We start from the raw sequence: 6652 nt of genomic DNA on the forward strand, positions 1-6652 counted from the left end.
GTATTTATGTGATTCACAGTCACTTCTATATGTTGTTAAGAACACTGCTCTCCTCACAGTATAGAAATGGCTCCCCCAAATATTCCTCTCATCCATTGTGCCAGCTCAATGGCATAAAGGTGCAGGCTTACAGCATATAGGCATTCCCATGGCTCACAACACAGGAAATATGTGAGTCATATATATAGAAAAAAGGCTTGAAATGTATAGACTCATTCTGCAGTCAAAAATTTTACCCAGTTCACTAAGGAGCAGAAATTCAAACCAAACACACACACACACACACACACACACACACACACATAGTTATAGAATTAGGAAGAGTCTCATGAAGAGTCTCTCACTTATGGTTTTTGGTTCTGCTTTTTCTTCTTAATCCAGGCAGAATGCAAACAACCAAGGCAAGAAGAACGTAAAAAAGAATTCAGTATGTTCAAGAACCCCAAGCCTGGTAACTTCCTTAGTGATACCATTATTTACATAAACATCAATAAACCCAGAAGATTAAAGATTTGAAGCAATAATGGAAATGACCACTGTTAAGTATGCCTATTAAATTAAAAATAGTTACTGCATTATTGAAGGTTTTACCAAAAAACATAACAGGAAGTCATTCTAGAGCTTTCTAACATGGATACCATTGTAAAGCTCAGTCATAAGATCACTGCTTTAAATTTTCACTGAAAACTTAATACGTGAAAGCTAGTTGAAATTCCTGTAAGGTTTTCCAGAATTAAAAAATAATTATTAGTGAGAAAAAAAAACGCATGTGCTTATAAAATGTCAACATTTAATATTTCTTAATTATTTAAGACATCACTAGCAAGTAGGATTATGCAATGCCAGGATATAAATGGTTCAGCTACTGTTTGGTGTATTTTTAAGCCTATCTTCTATTTTTATTAAAAGACATGTTATTATGTAAAAGTCACATGTGGAGGTCTTAAATCATTGTATCTGCAACTTCAAAGAATAAGATGTTTATTAGTGAAGAAGTCATTTAATTGTATATGTTCCAAGACATGAAGTTTCCAGCTGGAGTTGTCTAGTCCATCACTCCAATTCAAAGAGCACAGAAGCTCAATATCTATTCTGGAACGAAGGAGGATGAACAACAATGTGTTTGGCTAGATGCCACATAAGGAAACTAGTGAAGTTTTGAAGTTACCTATATCCTTCAAACAACATTCACCAGATGGTAACTGAGCATCTACTATATCCCAAAGACTGCAAGAAGCTAAAACTAAACATATATATAGGAATGTAAATTTGCAGTTAGTTGGGGCCAGCTCTGTCACTTACAACCCTAGTGGCCTCAGATAACTTACCTTCTTAGGGATCTGATTTATGCTTTATGAATGCTGTTAATAATAAGGACAACTAAGGAGTGTTGTTGTAAGGGTGAAATTATTGATATAAGCATTATCAAAATGAATCCTCACAAAGGGTTTCATCTATTTAAAAACTGTGCTTGGCTGTGACCCTATCAAGAATCAGACTCAGCATTACTTTTGGGTGTCCCGTGATTTCTCCAGAACAACACACTAAGTAAGACCCACACTAAAATAGTGCAGAGTTTGAGATAAAAGTGTGACCACATCGAAATGGAGACAAAAGTAAAAGATGGGGGAGACAGAGAAAGGCCATTTTCTTTTGTGCCATTCTGTGCCATTTCAGAGCAGAATACTATCCCTCTAACTGTAGATTATTCTCATCCGAAAAAATCTAGAAGGAGAAATAGCAGCCACCTTCCCAAGTCTATTCACATGTTTTGGTAAAATATATGTATCTCTGTAGGACTGACTGAAGCCTCCTATTTCTTCTTGGAGTAAATGCTTACTGATACATAAAAACCTGTTGAAAGCTCAGAATTATCCACACATATTACACACACTTTGTAGACCATTCACAGAATATTCAGGCTGGCTTTGCCCCAGCATCTTACCACAAATATGACTAACCAACAACTGGTGCCTTCTCAAGAAGCCCCGATTTCAATGTCAGCACAAGGCAAAAGAAGCTAAAAGGAGTTTTACAAAATCAAAGAAAAAGGATTTGAGAATTATGTATTAATTGTATTTATGTCAGTACACTCTTGCCTTATTTGGATAATTAAGAGTTGTTATCATTTTGTTTTGCATTTTTCTCTCTAATGTCGGAATGCAGATAACAAAAATTATTGCAAAAACTGATGGCCTATTTGGTTTTCTGATACCCTAGCAGAGTTCTAGTCCGTTTGAGACCTCTTCACAGTAATATGTGTGTGCAAATGCCTGTCAATGGGTGAGATATACAACAGTTTTGAAAGGTTTTCTTATTCTCTAATTTCACTTTTTTAAAAATAATTAAAAACTGCTACTTTTTATCATCCCAAGCTTTTAGTGCCTTCCTTTTGGTACTTGATTGCCAGGACGAATGTAATGAAGCTGTTTCACTTTGTTTTATTAGTTGTCCTCTAGGCTTATTGTATTTTCAAAACTTGATTTAGAAAACGCACAGCAAAAATATCATTTAAATCAGACTCTTGCAGAAAGGATTTCCTGGCTAGAGAAGATATAAATGTAAATTTTCCTGTAGAATCTTGCTATTCTTGAGAAATCATCTGAGTTTGTGGCATGCAAATTCATGCATCTTGTTTATAGAACCAGCAGCCCTCAAACTTTTGTTTAAGGAGCAAAAGTTTACTATCTGAATAGCACAGATGTGCAATAATTACATTCAGAGAAGTTGGTACTATTTCTAACCAAATATGATTAGAAAGCAGATGACACACCTGAAGTGATGCTGAAAATATCTTCGCTTTTCTTGGAGTAAATTTTAGAGCTAGAAGGCTAGAAAGTACATAAATTAGACATTGCAATGTTCACATTTAGTGAAGACTGAGGCCTCTAAAATTTAAATAAATTTTCCCAAAGTTGCATTGTTTGTGTCAAAAATCAGGACTATATCCCAATTTTCTTTCTTCTAGCTCAGTATTTATGATTTAAAATATTGGAATAAAATATAGTCAAAGATAATGTATGCCATTATTAATGACAAAGACTAGTAATTGTTAAATTCACTTACAATCAAATTTTCTAAAATCTGACTTTTGAATTTATACTTGTAAGTACATATTCTGCTCCAAACCACCCAACTTCTTAGAAAATGTAATATCTGAACACCCATCTTAACTTTTTCTAAACCAAGAAACTTAAGCCTACTAGCTACTGATTCTATTCTTGTGACCTACTCCATGGATTTTCTTTGGCAACCCAATAAAAACCTCACATGTTGAAATAATTATTTTTGAAACTAATATTCCTCTGTAAATTCTTCCATTTGATTAACATTTTTCTCTTTATTATTATCTCATAGACAGTTTAACACAATAGGAAAATTGCTCATTTATCCAATTATGAAAATAAATGAAGAAATTTGAGAGAGAAATAGAGAATTAACTTCTATAGCTTTCTTGGATATTATACATGCTTTAACTAATTAAAAGACAGCTTCTTGGGGTTTTTACTTGTAATCCAGTTACAATCTATTTAAGAATAGGTGAGGTTCAAAATAGTTGTTTCTCGGCCATTTGGTTAAACTTTTAAAGTAAACATCTATAAGCAGTCCCTAAAGCCTTTGGGTGGAGGGTGCTGGAAAAGTTAAGCCTCTGTGCTATGCTGTAGGTATTTTTTATACCTACAAAGTTTTCAGGTTAAAAATTTGTAAAAGAAACTTTTTTCTGAGTGCAAACAAGGGACAAGGTACAAGGTACAAGTGCAATTAACCAGGAACAGATGTAGGCATCAGCTCTCCCCCTTGTCCCTGACTTTAAGAAGCGCTTTTCCACCAAGAGAGAAGTGGGCAGTGCCTTGCACAGAAGTTGCTTCTTTATCTAATCTTTGTAGCCACTCTGGAACAAGAAGGAAAAGGAAATCCCCTGCAAGCTCTGTCTCTCAATTCTCTAGCTCTCGACATCACTGGTAGGAAAGGAATAGCAAGAGAGGCACTGCTGAGACCAAACTCAGTCATTCTCTGGCTGCTGAAGCACTATGGGAAGAACTGGGCACTTAGCCACCAAATGACTTAGTTTTGAATGAAATGAATTGACAGTACTGAAAAGGGAGAAGGTTGGTTATAAATACTTGATGGAGTTAATGGAAAAATTACTAAAGAGAAGCAATGTCACACAATGCACCTGGTAGACACGATACACCACCTGAGGCATTTTTCAGTTAGCTTTGCCTTTTTGTACCTTGGGTTCTAAGAATCAATTATAAGTTCTTTTCTTTTCTGATTACTGTTGGTAGATTTGTTTCACTATTTACATTCTTATCACCAAACATGTTTGGCTGGTATCTTTTTGTAAGAAACCAAGACTACGCATTTTTTGGAGCCGCTAAAAACCTCTCTGACGCAGGGTACATCTGTAGAGATTTTGAAATCTGTATTTACACATAAAGGCACGTACACTCTGTCAAGCCGTAACTAAGCAACTATCATGTAATCTGATCCTGGAAGAAAACAAATGACGACTGTTTACTCTCTCTCACCCCACTTACATTTTTGAAAGCCAAATAGGAAGTACTTATAAAAACAGCATTGAACCTGGGTAGATAGGCTAGTGGTGGTAATGACTTATTCACGTGTTGATCAAACTTAAGAAGACCTTAGAGTGTTTTAAAATGTTTTCTCTACACAAGTGAACTTTAATCTTGATGAAATTCACAACAATTATTTTATATAATTCAACTGTCCAAATATATGCATAACTATGGATATAGAGTTTAGTATGACTGTCAAATCTAAAAAACCAGCATGCTATTTCATAGAGTGCATTCAAAAGTAAAGCCAAGGAGAACATTCTTCATGGGAGGCCAGTTGAGACATCCAAGTTCTGGATAATATTGACAAGGCTCATAAATTTGGAGGGGAAACCCAGTGTATTGCCTAAAAGCTAAGTCAAATATTTGGAAATAATTTAAAATATTTGTACTACTATGATCTAATATCAAAAATTAATCAACAAAAGAAATAAGAAACTTAGCCAGAGTAAGCAAACTAACGATTTGAAATTCATACCATCCCATTTGGCAAGGAAAATATAGAAAACAGATCTTAACTAAGGTCCAATTTTGGGGGGACCAACCTCCACTTTGATTTATACATGGAAAGCTCCTCAATTGGAAAAGAGTAAGAACTGAGCAAAAGATGAAACAGCAACAAGAGTCCTGAGGGAAGAGTCAGCTGGGGGGCTTCTATACAGTCATAGATAATTTGGGGTCCTAGAGAACCTAAAAATGAACAAGTTGTGACCAAAGCTTAGCTCATGATTCATTTTGGTGCCTTGCTGACACTTCTTGAAGAACAATTCCAACTGTGTTGTATGGGGTTTTGCCAGGTGATAAATGTAAAACGTTTTCCACATTAGGATCACATGTGCTGTGCAGAAGTCGTTGAGTTTACTGTAGTTTTTATTAAACACATCTGAGAGCCTAGAAATAATTTTGAGTTACCATAGTCTCTTAAGCACTGTGCTTTTTTCTAAGCTATGAGAACTGAAAAGGTCCAAGGACATCTAGATTTCTCTGAGAAAAGTTCTAAAGGGGAGAAGTACAGGTAATTCAGTGCATTGTTGATGTTCTAGCTATGGCGTTTCCAGATGAGAATGAAGGTATCTACATAGAAAATACTGGTAATTATAATTCTAGTGTTAAATCTGAGTGATTTGCCAGGCTCAGGGGCTCACGCCTGTAATCCCAGCACTTTCGGAGTCCAAGGCAGCAGATCACTTGAGGTCAGGAGTTCAAGAGCAGCCTAGCCAATATGGTGAAACCCCGTCTCTACTAAATATACAAAAATTAGCCAGGTATGGCAGCTGTTGCCTGTAGTCCCAGCTACCTGGGAGACCGAGGCGAAAGAATCACTTGAATCTGCAAGATGGAGGTTGCAGTGAGCCGAGATAGTATCACAGCACTCCAGCCTGGACAACACAGTAAGACTCCATCTCAAAAAAAAAAAGTTTAAGTTATTTCAGAGCCAATAATTAATTGTTGAAAAAATACAAATATAATTATCATCTTTTGTCATGAAAAGAATACTGAAGCCATGAACACATGGGAAAGTATCTTTTTCCTGAGGATATGACTAGCCACGCTCCTTACATGGGGGCATTTTGGAACAGTTGCCCTGCAAAAGCCCCCGCTCTGGTGTCCAGAATGTCAGAAGCCATTCTGTGGGAGCTTCAAAAAGAAGATTCTTAGAGAAAAACCTCATGTGCCGGAGAACAGTTTTTAAAGAGATGTCCTCACCTTTCAGTTTTGATGAAAAAATTCATATGGTTATAGCTGTGACATCAGGAGTTTTCAAACTTGCCAACATCCTCTATTAGAAAAGCTGTCATATCTGCTGCTCCTGCTCCTTATCACTCTTTGGCATCTTTTCTGTTTTACATTTGTATGGCACATTTTTAAATCACTTAACATCTTACATACTCTTTACATATATTTATCATCACAGCCAACACTTTGTTTTATTTACTTTAAATAAAACATCTCTAGTGCTTAGATTATGGAAGAAACACATTAATTACTCAATATGCTGCTTTTGACTAAATGAATATCAAATTCATATTCCTATTTTATAAGAAAAAAACCCTGAGGCTCGGAGAGAT

This window comes from Cebus imitator, unplaced genomic scaffold (assembly GCF_001604975.1).
Source record: "Cebus imitator isolate Cc_AM_T3 unplaced genomic scaffold, Cebus_imitator-1.0 Scaffold357, whole genome shotgun sequence".
Lineage (NCBI taxonomy): Eukaryota > Metazoa > Chordata > Mammalia > Primates > Cebidae > Cebus > Cebus imitator.